At 35.4% G+C, this 15,643-nt stretch overlaps 1 pseudogene; it reads right to left on the bottom strand.

Moving 5' to 3' along the window:
• Positions 1-9,173: 9,173 nt before the first annotated feature.
• LOC100459086 (large ribosomal subunit protein uL30-like) lies at positions 9,174-10,026 on the bottom strand (annotated as a pseudogene).
• Positions 10,027-15,643: the final 5,617 nt, after the last annotated feature.

Genomic DNA, 15,643 nt, shown 5'->3' with positions numbered 1-15,643 from the left:
CCACCATAGATCTTCATTGTGTCCCTTTATCTTTCTTGTCTCTACCAGATAAGAGCCACCCTACGGCCCCTCCTCTTCATGATTCATCTCCCACCATTATATCCAGCCTAAGACAGCCTCCAAAAGCCTATAGAGGATAGTGGTGTTGTCTTCTCCAGGGCCTTTCTTTATTATTATTATTATTATTATGCTTTAAGTATACTTTAAGTTCTGCGGTACATGTGCAGAACATGCAGGTTTGTTACATAGGTATACATGTGCCACGGTGGTTTTCTGCACCCATCAACCTGTCAACTACATTAGGTATTTCTCCTAGTGCTATCCCCCCCACCACCCCCCCAACCCCCAGCAGGCCCTGGTGTGTGATGCTCCCCTCCCTGTGTCCACGTGTTCTCATTGTTCAACTCCCACTTATGAGTAAGAACATGCAGTGTTTTGTTTTCTGTTCCTGTGTTAGTTTGCTGACAATGATGGTTTCCAGCTTCATCCGTGTCCCTGCAAAGGACATGAACTCATCCTTGTTTATGGCTGCATATGTATATGTGCCACATTTTCTTTATCCAGTCTATCATTGATGGACATATGGGTTGGTTCCAAGTCTTTGCTATTGTGAACAGTGCTGCAATAAATATACGTGTGCATGTGTCTTTATAGTAGAATGATTTATAATCCTTTGGGCATATACCCAGTAATGGGATTGCTGGGTCAAATTATTCCTGCTTGATCCTTGAGGAACTGCCACACTGTCTTCCACAATGGTGAAACCAATTTACACTCCCACTAACAGTGTAAAAGCATTCCTATTTCTCCACATCCTCTCCAGTATCTGTTGTTTCCTAACTTTTTAATGATTGCCATCACTGGTCGTTAGATAAATGCAAATCAAAACCACAATGAGATTCCATCTCACACCAGTTAGAACGGCAATCCAAAGCCTTTCATAAAACCTTTGGAGAGGAAATGTTCTCTGGAACATCCTAGAGAAATGTGATTTGGGGTGGATGAAAATAAAATGTTTCTCTCCAAAATTCATATCCCCCAAAGCTTTCAGGCTTTTCCTTCTCAAACAAGGGTAGGAAACCATTTTCTGTCAATGGTCAGAGAGTAAATATTTTAGGCTTTGCTGACCACACACAGCCTCTTTCCCATCTAGTCTGTTTTTTTGTTTGTTAATATCCTCTAAACACCGAACAACCATTCTGTTTTATGGCTGTCAAATACACACACAAACAAAACCAAGCTGTGGGCTAAAGGTTGACTCACTGGCCATAGTTTGCTGACCCTGCTCTATGGCAGAAGAAGGAAATTCTAGCAACTCAGCCTCAATTTGTGCATTTCTAGGAATTTGCCCATTTCATCTAGGTTATCTAATTTGTTGGGGTATGATTGTTCATAGCATTTTCTTAGAATCCTTTTTATTTCTTCAGTGTCTATAGTAATGTTCTCAAATTCATTTATTTTCGTTATTTGTTTCTTCTCTATTTTTCTTCATCAGTCTAGCTAAAGGTTTCTAAATGTCATTGATTCAAAAAGACCAAATTTTGGTTTCATTAATTTATTGCTATTACTTTTCTAGTCCCTATTGTGTTTATCTCCACTCTAAATTTATTGTTCTTTTCTTTCTACTAGCTTTGGGTTTAGTTAGCTCTTTTTCTATTTCCCTGAGGTACAAATTTAGCTTATTGAATTGAGATTTTTCTTCCTATTTTTAATGTTGGCATTTATTGATATAAAATTTTCTCTAAGCACTACCTTTGCTACATTCCATAAGCTTTAATATGTTGTGCTTTTGTTTTCTTTCATCTCTGCTTCCTAATTTTCTTTGTAATTTTTCTTTGAGACTTTGATCGTTTGAGTGTCTTGTTTAATTTCTTCATATTAATTAATTTTCCAGTTTCCCTTCTTTTATACATTTTCAGCTTCATTTCATTGTGATTAAAGAAGATATTCTTTCTGTATGATTTCAATCTTTAAAAAATGTATATGGCTTCATTTTAGACAGATCAACTATATAATATCAAGAACTTTCTAGCAAGCTTTAGTAAACCATAGTCTATGGAATCAGAAACAGAAGAACAAAAATATGGTAATAGAATTTTTCTCTTATTAGAGATTAGCTAAATTGATATCCAGGGAGAATTAGGAAGAATACAGAAATGAAAGGATACTAACAGACTGGGGTTATCAGAGGGAGTCAAGAGATCACAGGTCATAAATGCGTAAAATTGAAAGAGAAGAAAAACCGAGAAGTAAAGAAATTTGGGTAAAGAAGGGGTAGAATATGAGATGACATAAAAGTGCTAGTATGATTTCAAGTGAGACTAAGTTCCTTCCAGCTCCAAATGGAGTAGTAGAGTTAGATCGCTTGGGATTTTAAACCTTTGGATTTGAGGACATTAAAAAAATTCTATAGAGGTCTTCCATTTTCAGTCAAGATGGGATGATTGAAACCAGATTTATCCTATGACCTACATTTTTAAAAAACTGGACAGAATATATGAAGTGACAGTTTTCAGATATTAGAGAGTAGAGAGTGCAGAACAACGATTTCTAAGAGAAAGAACACCACTGAGAAGAGTTCTGTGATTGTCATTAGAAAGAGCATCTAGGTTGCAGCAAACAGAGGAAGAACCCGGGTGTAGCTGGCCATCATCCTGTGTTGAGGAGCGAGAACAAGGAAGCTGAGAGTCCAAAGAAACTGGAGTTGTGAAGCAGGGTACCAGAGAGGAGGTTACTGAATACACAGAGAGAAAAACTCTAGAAATCTGCGGATGCTCCAACTTGAGTCTTCAGCTGACTCAACACATGTATATGAGGACACTACCTATGCTCAGGATAACTACCCCAAAAGAAGAGAGGAAAAATGTATAGATCTATACGGGTGTGAACAGTCTGTGTGCTCACTAATCACAGTAGGAAACATCCTAATTCACAGGGTGTAGGGTGGCATAGTCAGGAGATTGCCTCAGAAATCTGTGGAAAAAAAAAACAGCCGTACATTAAAGTTTACTGTGTTCTAACCATTTTAAACAAAACAAAACAAAACAAAAAGCCTCAAAAGGATCAGTTTCCAAAGTTGGAGGACAGGCAATATCTGATTTTGAGATCTTTTAAAACTCTACAGTAATCAAGACAGTGTAGTATTGGCATAAAACTAGATAAATAAGTCAATAAACAGAATAGACAGTACAGAAATAGACCCACACGTATATATGCAATTGATTTTTGACAAAAATGCCAACGCAATTCAATGGAAAAAGATCATCTTTTCAAGAAATGATGCGGGAAAAATCGAGTTACAAAAAACAAAAAACACTGACCCTGGCCTCCTACCATATACAAAATATTAACTTGGAACAGTCATAGACAGGATGTAAGAGCTGTAACTATAAAACTTCTAGAAGGAAACATAGGAGCAAATCTTATTGACCTTAGATTTGGCAAAGGTTTCCTAAATATATCAAAATACTTACTATAAAAGAAAAAACTTGATAAATAGGACTGTATCAAAATGAAACACTTTTGCCACTCAAAAGACACTGTTAAGATATTGTTATGAAGAAGAATAGACATGCCAAAGATAAAAATATTTGCAAAACATCACATATATCCAACATAAGATATGCATCTAGGATATAAAAGAACACATATTTCAGTTACAAGACAACACAATGAAAAAATGAGCAAAATTACTGAGCAGCAACTTCACCAAAAACTGTGTAAATGTTAGTGAGCACCTGAAAATATGTTCAATACCATTGTCATCAGGGAAGTATAAATTTAAACCACTGTTGGATGTCACTATGCATACACCAACATAGCTGAAGTTAAAAGTATGACCATACAAAGTGTTGCAACTGGAACTCTCATGAACGGCTCATAGAACTGTAAAATGCCACAAACCTTTTGAAAACAGTTAAGCAATTTCTTAAAATATTAAACATACCCAATCCTATAACTCAGGCTATGTATTTACCCAATAAAATGAAAGCATATGTCTATACAAACACTTATATGTGAATATTCATAGTAGCTTCGTTTGTAGTGGACAAAAATTGGAAACAACCAAATGTCCATCAGCAGATAAATGGAAAACAAATTGTCATCTAGCCATACAATGAAATAATACTAGCAATAGAATGAAGTAAACTATTGTTACATGCCACAATATAGATGAATCTCAAAGTTATTGAGTGAAAAGAAGCAGGCAAAAAAGGAGAGAGAAAAAGAGAAGGCATACTGCCTGACTTAATTTTGTAACATTCGAGAAAATGCAAGTTGATCTATAGTTACAGATCAGTGGTTGTCTTGGGTGATGGGAGGAATGAAGGGGAAAATAGTATTCCAAACGGACACAAGGAGACTTTTGGGCTTGATGAATGCAATATATTCATTATCTTGATTGTGATAGTTTCACAAATATATACATGTCAACATTCATCAAATAATACACTTTATATATGTGCATTTTAATGTGCATCAATTGTACTTCAATAAAGCTATAATAAAAAAGAAACTGTATTTTGATGATAATCACTAATTTAAGTGCTGTAGTTGTACAGAGTATGACAAGATCTGGACTGGAAAAGAAAAATATACATTTGTGTCCTATGAAGACTAAAGTCATCCATTAAAGTGGGATTACATCTGAGAGATCATCAGAAAATATTGAAAATAAAAATAAAAGGCCGGGCACGGTGGCTCACGCTTGTAATCCCAACAATTTGGGAGGCCGAGGCGGGCGGATCACGAGGTCAGGAGATCAAAATCATCCTGGCTAACATGGTGAAACCCCGTCTCTACTAAAAACACACAAAAATTGGCCGGGTGTGGTGGCAGGCGCCTGTAGTCCCAGCTACTCGAGAGGCTGAGGCAGGAGAATGGCGTGAACCCAGGAGGCGGACCTTGCAGTGAGCCGAGATGGCGCCACTGCACTCCAGCCTGGGAGACAGAGCGAGACTCCATCTCAAAAAAAAAAAAATAAGAAGAAAAAGAAAGAGAGAGAGAGAGATGGAGGGAAGGAGGGAGGGAGGGAAGGAGGGAGGGAGGGAGGGAGGGACGAAGGAAGGAAGGAAGGGATTATTTCATCAAAGGAACGTGTGGAAGAGAGTTTTTGAAATATATTGGCAAATTTGAAAGAAAGAAGGGGCAATAAAAGGCATACAGATTTCACTAGTTCATTACTTAGGAAATTGACAGAAATCTTTCATTTTCTTACCTGAAAATGGATTAATAGCTACACTATACCTTTTGTTAAAATTAGTTAAAATGAATATTTAACATCTCATTACATTATAATCACGAAAGGCAAATGTTGTCACCATCTAACATGAGTGTGCCCTTTATATAAAAATATTTGCTGTATTTGTGATTTTATGCATTTGTTCAGTTTTTTATACAGGTTAACTGTTATAAATACTTACTTTGTTTAGGGTCAGATTTACCAACCAAAATAATCTTAGTAGTAAACAATTTATTTTTGTAATCAACCATGTTTTTGAAGACTTCTTGTCGCTCAAAAAAGTGAATTTAAAACAATGTCAGTAATTCCTGCCTGATTAGTTAACCTTAAAAGCAGATTCTTTCAATGAAGTGCTAAGAACCTAGTATCTCATTTTATCAGTTAGACAGTCATTATATCAAGAAACACATTGCTGTCAAAACTATTTTTAGCACATATTCAATTATCTTTGCCTCAACAATGATGTCCCTCTGACTCTCCTAACATGTATATTCTTTATCATGAAGCAAAGATATAGTCCGTGTGGTTGCATAAATATTCAAGTCCCACAAGACAGCTTGCATTAAAATAAAATACAGCTACAAAATAAGGTAGGAATTGCTCCTTAATAAAATAAAATAAAACAAAATACATATACAAAATAAGGTAGGAATTACACCTTAATAAAAAACATACTCAAACTACAAATAATGGAGAAAAGAGCAACTTTAAGACAATGAAGAGAATATAATTAATGCAACATTTAGCAAAAAAGTTTCAGGCACTTTACTTGACAATTGGGATAAATCAGCAGGAAAGAAAAGGGACAGATTCCTGCTTTGGAGGAGTTATATTTTAACAGGCTGTGGCTGACCAAAAAAACAATAATTATATTAATAAACAAAATATAAAATATACTAGAAGTTTATAAGTTCTGTAGGAAAAAAAAAATGGAGCAGGAAAAGGGGAACCACAAGGACAAGGAAGGATATGGAGACTGACATTTTGAATAGGATGGGTAAGGTAAGCCCTTTGAGAAGTTGACATTTGAGTAAAATCTTCAATGGAGTGAGGGATTTAGCCATACAGATCTTCAGACAGAGTGCAAAGACTCTAAAGCACCTGCAGTATTCCCTCAGAGAATGGAGGCAGGATGGCTAAAGAAGAGGGAGCCATGAAAAGAATAGTAGGTGGAAAGGTCAGAGAGGTTATGGGCAAGATAAGGTAGACCTTTGTGTGCCATTGGCTTTTTACACTGAGAGAAATAGAAGCTGTTGATGGTTTTGAAAAAGGCACAATGTGATCTAATTTCCATTTCAAGAGAATAATTCTGGCTGCACTATTGAGAATGGAGTGTAGAGGGACAGAGATAGAAGTAGGAAGACAGGGGACCATTGTATAGTAGTAATACAAGTGAGATTTTATGAGGTCGAGACTAAAGTGAATGTCATGAGGAGTTGGATTCTGAATGTAATGAGGAGTTGAGTGTAAAGGAGTTGCGTGTAGAGTTGAGTATTTTATAATAGAAAGGTTGTGGGGTGTAAGGGAAAGATAGTAGTTAAGGATAAAGCCACAGGTTTTGCCTAAGTTTCTATAGGATGGAGTTGCTATTAATTGAGATATGGAAGATCCATCCATTGAGGATGGAGCAGATTTTGATGGACATACATTAGAAAGACCAGCACATGAAAATTTCCACTCTATAAAGTGGGTACTATATGCCTTGCATAGTTCCAACTGATAGGTGCATAAGCATGAACAAAGCATAGTTCCAGTCCCCCAGGGAGTTAACAGTTAGGTGGGCCAATTAATAAACCAGACTGGGGATGCTCCAGCCCTAAAGGAATTGTCTGGGAGGGGTTTATGCCTAACTTCTAGAACATCATCAAATCTTGGAATACTAAAATGTAGAGAGTAAACTATAGAGTTACATCTCAAACTAACTAGACCTCTTGACCCAATTGGTAGCATACCGATGAAGCTAATAGAATCATTGCTAATATTAAATAACAAGAAAGTATAACATGAAACTATGTACTAAATATTCCCAAGTGTTTTATATCTTTATTTTATATATTTAAGTATAAGTGCAAGCTAAAACGATCATTTCCCAACATGTTTAAATAAATGCACCATGCAAAAGAAACATAAGTAAAATTAATAATTTGAGAAAATATTATATTCTTTTAATGTTGATTGTGCTCAGCAGCCACATCCATGTTTTCTGAGGATGTTAGATTGAATGAAATATTGGTTTGACAACAATTACTGTCTTTTAAAACAAAACATTTTCTTTTGATTATGGAAGAAATTGAATGTTATAATAAACATTTCAGAATATAAAGAAAAACACAAAGAATAGCAAAATAGTAAAAAAAAATAAATAAATAAATAATGCCCTTTTTCAGGGTTAAACACTGTTAACTGCTAACATTTTGGTATTCGCCCTAAGACTACATTTAGAAAAATGCATATTTTAAAATAAATGTAAACATACACATTTACGTTAACATTTACCAATTTTCCTCAGAAAGGATTTGGAAGAAAAGAAAGATTTATCTGTTTACAGCATGTAATAACAAGTGTTAGTTAAGGCAAAAATAAACATTCTAAAATAAAAGAATGTTATTGTCAAAAACACATTTTAGGGGAAAGCATATCTCTAAAATCAAAAGTTGATAATTCAGTGAAAATAAGATTCACTATGGTAATATTTTTTTTCTACAAACTTTTGGGCACACCCACATCAAGTGAAATAAAATTCAGTGTTTTATATAGGTCTTATCAGCATTGACTTTTTACATTGCAAGATCTTAAGATGTATGCTTTACATTGATAACAGCCATTTTCATCTAATTAAATTGTCGTGATTTTATATATGTATATATGCATATGTGTGTTTATATATTAGGTATATATTCATATATTCACGTATTGACTACTTTGTTCAGTCACTGGTTAATAGTAAGCAAAGGGTGACATAAGAAAATACTTATTACAGTAAACATTATATAAAGCTTAACATGTGCCTAGCACTCTTCTAAGTGCTTCCTTACTTATCAACTAGCATCAACCTCACAATATCTCCATGAGCTAAGTACTATTAAGGTCTGAGCTAAGTACAAAAGTACTAGGTACTATTGTTCCACCACTTTACTGATGAGGAGAAACAAGTAAGAGAGAGGTAGAATACCCTATCTTTGCTTGCTCTAGGTAATACTGATGTGAAGTGGCACTCTGTTACACACCCTGGCTATTGAGCTCAAAATTTGTGCACTTAACAGCTATACTCTGCAGCTTTATGAACAATTATCCAGTCAGTTTCTGCTTTTCTAGATGTATCGCTATTTTAAAAATTATTTTGGATAAATATATATAATTATGAATAATCACTATTACTTTTAACTTAAAAATTTAGATGTTTAGCCTGAATGTTCTCTGTGAACTTTTTCTCAGGCAATTTATATTTACCAATTGCATTTTACAATTATTCAACCAATTTACATTTCTAACTTTTTTCCTAAGATCACAGAAACTTTTCTTAGATTCAGCACCTCCTGTTATTTTCCAGTATTTATATATATATATGATTTTTCCCCCCAGGCTTGAAACAATAGTTTATTTGTAATTCAGCTTTTCTGGTAGCAATTAACAAGTCACTACACTAGCTGGCCTGGTTCTATTGTTTCTTAGGGGACTAAGTATGTGCCTACACTGTACTTGATATTTAAATAAATCAATGACAAGGATCTTTCCCTGGAAGAATTTGTAGTCTAATTGAAAAGTAGACACTCTACCCTTCACAAACAAAACTGCCCTATCAGCGTTTCTTGGCTTTTTATCACCATGAAAAACATAGGAATTTGGCCTGGCCATACACTCAAATGAATAAACACTGTGGGTGATGTATAACTCCTGTTTATTCACTAAAAAACATTGCACTCTCTTTTTTTTCAATTTGAGAGCAGGTACTGTTTATTAAATGACCAGCTTAGAAAAATAATCATGGTAGACACCTTAGTTCATTCTTCTAAAAAACCTGTTGATCTGGTCCTGTCTGTTGCCAGCATCTCCACCTTCTACAAAATGGGTGGTCTTTTTCTTCATTCCTCCTCTTGGAGAAGATAATTCAAAGGGCCACAGGAAGTTATTTGCTTCTTTGAAGTGTTTTCCAACAGTATAGTTCTCATTAATCAGATCCTCCATGCAGATGATGCCATATTTACCAAGAGATCGAGCAATCAAAGCATTGTCTGTCAAAGTAATTCTCTTCTTATTGATTTTGCCATAACCACACTTGTAGATTAGTTCATTTACTGACATCAGATTTGGGTACCCCCATACAATATATGGTTCTACAATCCTCAGCATGTTAATTGAAGCCTTGTTAAGCTTCACAAAAGTTCCACTGAAGATTCGACAAAGGCGAAGAAGCCCCAACACCTTTCGGACCTTTTGGCCACACCATTGATAACCCTGATCCTGATGACAAATACCGATCTGTGTTCTGCAGGTACATAGAAGTTGCCAGCTTTTCTTGCCATCCTCACCATTCGAATTTCAGTTCTATACATCTGCCTATATTCCTTGTGATAGTGCTTCGCTTTTTCACAGATAAGCTTCCTCCTTGCCTTTTGAAGCATATTTTGGACAAACTTCTTTCTTAGGTGATTGATCTTCAGCTCTGTGAAATTCCTTCGCTTTTTCTTAAGGGTTTCTGGCACGGCAGGAACCTTCTTTTTCTTCTCTTCAACACCTTCTATGGTTCCAGCCAGAAAAGAGGCTTTTTTTTTTTTTTTTGACATAGAGTCTCGCTCAGCCACCCAGGCTGGAGTGCAGTGGCGCCATCTTGGCTCACTGCAACCACCGTCTCCCGGGTTCAAGGGATTCTCCCGTCTCAACCTCCCAAGTATCTGGGATTATAGGCACCGGTCATGCCCGGCTAATTTTTGTGTTTTAGTAGAGACGGGGTTTCACCATGTTGGCCAGGCTGGTCTTGAACTCCTGACCTTAGGTGATCCACCCGCTTTGGCCTCCCGAAGTGCTAGGATTACAGGGATGAGCCACCAGGCCCGACCTTTTTTTTTAAATAATAAAGTTATCATGTAAGCAAATGGGAGCATCGTCAGTACAGAAATAGATTCATATCTCCCAGTTTTTTTCTTCTTAAAGTGTATCATGTTAAGGTTTCTTGATTTTTGTCATTAGTAACAAATTATTTACAACTATTGACATTTAAATTTAAACTAACTTCTTGCATCTTATATAGTTTTTGAGGGCTTGTGTAGTCATGGAAGGATTTATTGAGAAGACAAACCTTGAAGGATGTGTATTATTGACTGAAGAGATACCTTTAAGTTACTATGGCTTACCTTTTACTTAAATTATTCTTCTTGAAATCTGTTGTTTTCTTAAGCAACAACAAAACAAAACAAACTTCATTCAATTTCACTGACAGGATCCATTGAACTGGTTGTGTAGCTCCATAGCCAAAATTGTATTGTATTAAATTTGTGTTTTACAGTTTAATTGGAATGCCTAGAATTAAATTTAGTTCTTCTAATGAGGTCTCATATCTAATTGAACAATATATTGGTCTTTATTTTTGCTACAAAATAATGGAAAAATATATGTCCCCTGTTCCACTTCCTGTATCTTATCTATCAGCATCTACAAAGGCTCTCACTCTCTATTGACAAGCAATTACTGGCCACCAAAAAACAATTTTAGGATAGTTTTCATGAAGAAATGCTTATTTTAAAAAGAGGTAAACAGTTAAAACATTTTATCAATTTTAACTATCCTGGCTTTTAATCAAGACATTTATTTACATTACAAAACAAGCATTTGCAAATGACAAATTTCTAGAAAAAAATTATCTTTTCTAATGAAAGAAAATATTTTGAATGATGAAAATAGGAAGTAGAGAAGCGTGTCTACAGATTTCATATCTATACTGTGGTTTTCTCATATTTTGCAATGTACGGTCAAAGACAAATTAGAAAACCAACTAGATATGGTCCACAGATTCCTTTTTCTGCAACAACCTAAAATCTGATTATGAAATCTTTCACTGATAATTACATTTGTGTTTAAGGCAATGTTTCCCTGTCGTTTCATGATATGGTTTGGCTGTGTCCCCACCCAAATCTCATTTTGAATTGTAGTTCCCATAATCCCCTCGAGTTCTGGGAGCGACCCAGTGGGAGGTAATTGAATTGTGGAGGCAGTTACCCCTATGCTGCTGTTCTCATAATAGTGAGTAAGTTCTCAGAAGATCTGATGGTTTTATAAGGAGATTTTCCCTCTTTTGCTTGGCACTTCTTCTTGCTGCCGCCATGTGAGGAAGAACATGTTTGTTTCCCCTTTCCCCATGATTGTAAATTTTCTGAGGCCTTCCCAGCCATGATGAACTGTGAGTCAATTAAACCTCCTTCCTTTATAAATTTCCCAGTCTTGGGTATGTCTTTATTAGCAGTGTGAGAATGGACTAATACATTTGGTCCTCATGGCATATTTTTTAATCTAGAATTTTCCATGGGCTTTAAAGAACGCTAACCAAGCTAGCAATGTTTCATACAGTACATTCATCACAATGGCTGAACAGTACTGTACTCTGTACTGTCTCATCCAGAGCACCATTCACTAGGTTGAACTTCAGCTCAAAGACCTTGTTTGAATTGTTACTAACTTGCCTGGCCCTTAGGAGGCAATCATCGAAGCTTTATCTTTCTTCCTATGGGGGCTCAATTTATATAACCCTCTCATCTTGTATTCTCAATTGATTGTACCTTTCTTCTCAGCAATTCTTATGACCTGTTTGGCCCAATACCATAATATTCTTATTTTTTCTGCAGCTGTAGAAAAAGTACATTCTCAACATTGATCAATTTGGCAGCATATTTATTAAATATTATAGCCTTTGAAAGGGGTAGCATAGGGAATATGATGTTTCCTTAAACAGTTAGTTTTGTGGACAATTACAGTTCACCCTATAAACATATCCAGTCTAAATTTATTTTGAATGTCTCTCATAGGCCTATTTTTTAATATCCTAATTAAGTTTCCATTTTATCCAGTTTACATTTTACCCAGTGTTGAAATGTAAAGACCAGATGACAGATTATTTTGTGGCTAATACTACCATACATTTATAAATTTGTGATACAAAGATCTGAATTCTAATTTAATAGAAAATAAGCCCTTGATCTTGGTGCTATGCTAGGCAAGTTTCCAGTACCAAAATTTATGTAGGCCTGTATAAATGATTTAAGGATAATAAAACACAGTTTCAAATTTTCATGAGAGTCATAGGAAAACAACAAGAACAAAAGATATCTATAATGTTTAATGGTCCTCCTTATATGATGATATCCAAAATCAATATTATCTTTTCATTATTAATTCAGAATATATATCATTAAACTAATGAAATAATGCAATTATTGAGGAATGTTTTATTCCTCCAAGTCTCTGACCTTATGTTTTCATTGGCAGTGAGTAACATAGCAGTTTCAAGTATCTCCACGATAATGAGAAACTATACTACAATTGTTGGTTAATGTACTTTAATTCACCTCAATAAATAGTTTTCGAGTATCTCTCACATACAATCTAGGTATGTTAGATTACACAGAATAAAATGCTGGATAAAAACAAACTTTCCCCTCTAGTACCTAACACCATTCTGCAGACTGTAGGCCTCGGTAGTAGTACGAAGTTAGAATGTATCCTGTCTGTATTTATAGCTAAATTTCACATGCTTAATCTAAAATTAAACTTCTTCTTATACATCAATCATGATTATGTAAGATAATATAAATTTTGACTGTATCAATGATGATATATGAAGATACAAATCTTTCATGATTTTATGAAGATAATAATCTGCCTGAGAGAAGCATGGTTGCCTTCATGAAGGTAAAGGCATTTAGGATAGATGTTTAAAAAGGATTTCCCATTATGGAAAAAATATAGCAAGAACAAAAGAAATAGAAGTAGGAAAGGATGGGATCTTACCGTATAAGTAGTTCTATTTTCCTGGAGATGATAGTACATAAACAGAGGGATGAAATAAAAAGAGAGAGTTTAAAGTTATGTGAAAGAAACATTGCTTTATTATTGAATTAAAACTTGGAAACAAAATTGGTATTTAATTCCATAGAATATAGACACCCAATTAGGTTTGAAAAGGGAAATAGTAGAATTAGAGTTGGGTTTAGAAACAAAATTAGTCTTGTAATAGTAACTATGCTCTTCTAGAGTGAGGCAGTATAGTCATAGAGGAGAACTGCCAAGGGATTATTTTAATGATCCAGAAGATAAATAATGAAGGCTTGAACTAGCCTTATATCGGTAGGATTGAAAAGAAAGGAATAGATTTTTATAAATAAAGATAGAATCTACAGACATGTACCTAAATGTTATTAAGGCAGGATAGAATGAAGACTTAAAGATAACCCTGAGGCACTTAATCGTATGTAACTAAGAATTCTGCTACTATTACAGAACCTAGGAAGTCAGGTGCAGAAACAGGCTGTAGGAACAAGACTGGCCCAGTTAATTTTAAGGGCTGACAAGGTATCCAGGAAGAATTGCAGTGGAAACTTTTAGAAACGCAAACGCTAATGCTATGGGGAGAGATAAGTGCAAGCAGTTGTATTCAGGAGTCATCTCCACAAGGGTCTCCTGTTGAGCATCAACCTACTTACTGCCAAGCCTAGATTCAGTATTCTAAAAGAGACTCCCTCTGTCAGTAAATTTATTACAGAGCGCCCCACTTATTTTCTTAGTGAGGTTTTAGCTATGATTTAAAACAGAAATTCCAAAATCTCTGTTAGTTTGGTGAATATTGCAGTATCTTTGTCTGCAGTCTTAAAATAGGGAAAATACTATCCTTTCCTAAAATTGTTTGAAGCTCAGGAGATTACATGATTCTCAGGAACATGTTTTCAGCCCCTGTGCTTACCCCACTAGCACAAGTAGCATGATTCTGAGTAGGTTGTTTAAGCTCTTTTTTAATTTATAAAATTGAGTAGTAGAGTAATAATCTCTACCTTGCCTACCTCATAAATATGCATTATTATGAAATAAGACAAGATTAAAGCAATATTCAAATGTAAGGAGTGATTACTGCGTTCTTCCTTCACATCTTCCTTGCATTCCCGTATGAAAAATTCAGCCAACTGGATGGTAAGGACATTGTATGTCAGCTTCCAGGCCGTGAATAGGCTATCTCAGAGTTTGGCAAATCAGGAAATAGAAATCAAGTCTAGATATAAGGTATGGTGATGTGTCTGTGGGCATGGGCTATGAGACTTAGTGTAAGGTAATACAATGCACCTCAGTTTGCCCTTCCATAAAACTGACATGGTAAGAGAAACTCTTAGATTAGATTGTCATTAGTACTAAGTGCTTAGACATATTAGCAATAAACTGTTATTGTAATAGGTACAAATTCTCAGTCTCAAGCTTGGATTTACAAAAATGTAACGTTTCCTTGCCTTTAAGTATTAATTAAAAAGAAATACAGATAGGATCTTGCTATTTTGCCCAGGCTGGTCTCCAACTCGTGGCCTCGAGTAATCCTCCCACGCTGGCTTCCCAAGTAGCTGTGAGCTACTGCACCTGGCCCTAAAAATTAAAGTTAACATAACTCTGAAGTTTCTATTTCAGCTATAGGCAAATGGCTCATCAATTCAATTGTCATTTCCGGTTTTACTGAGTTCAATTCAGGATTTTGACTCAGTTCATTAAGGTTTTCACTCCCCTTCCTTTTGCATACCCTCATCTCTAGTGCTTAATTATAGTCCTGGCATCAGGTGAGAGGAGTCTGGTCCACATGACAATATCCTCTAATCTTGCTGCTCTCCACTGTTGTCAACATGCTAATCCTGGCATGCATCATCATGCTCTGGCAATTGCTACTGACATCCATGATCTTTGTGGCCTGTGACCAAAAAGTTCACAGTGTGCTTTTGTTGCACACATCTCTATTAATCAGCTAAGTTACGCTACACTAACAACACCCAACTCATACTTGTTTATAACAACAAATATTTACTTCTTGTTCTCGCTGCATAGTCACTGAAGGTCAAAAGCAGTTCTATTCAACATAGACCTTTTCAAAACCTTTTAAAAAATAATTTCAATACTATTTTAGATACAGGGGTATGTACAGGTTTGTTACATGGGTATATCGCATGAAACTTAGGTATGGGGTACAGATTCTGTCAGCGAGCTAGGGAACATAGTATGCAATAGGTTGTTTTTCCACCTACAACTCTCTTCCTTCCTTCCCCATCTAGTAGTCTGCTGTATCTATTGTTCCCTTCTTTATGCTCATGTGTACTCATGTTTAGCTCTCACCTATAAGCCAGAACATGCAGTATTTATTTTTCTGTTCCTGCATTATTTCACTTA

The sequence above is a fragment of the Pongo abelii genome, chromosome 1 (genome assembly GCF_028885655.2).
Source record: "Pongo abelii isolate AG06213 chromosome 1, NHGRI_mPonAbe1-v2.0_pri, whole genome shotgun sequence".
NCBI classification, from domain to species: Eukaryota; Metazoa; Chordata; class Mammalia; order Primates; family Hominidae; genus Pongo; species Pongo abelii.
The sequence above is the reverse complement of the archived record's forward strand: the minus strand, read 5'-3'. Positions and strand labels throughout refer to the sequence as shown.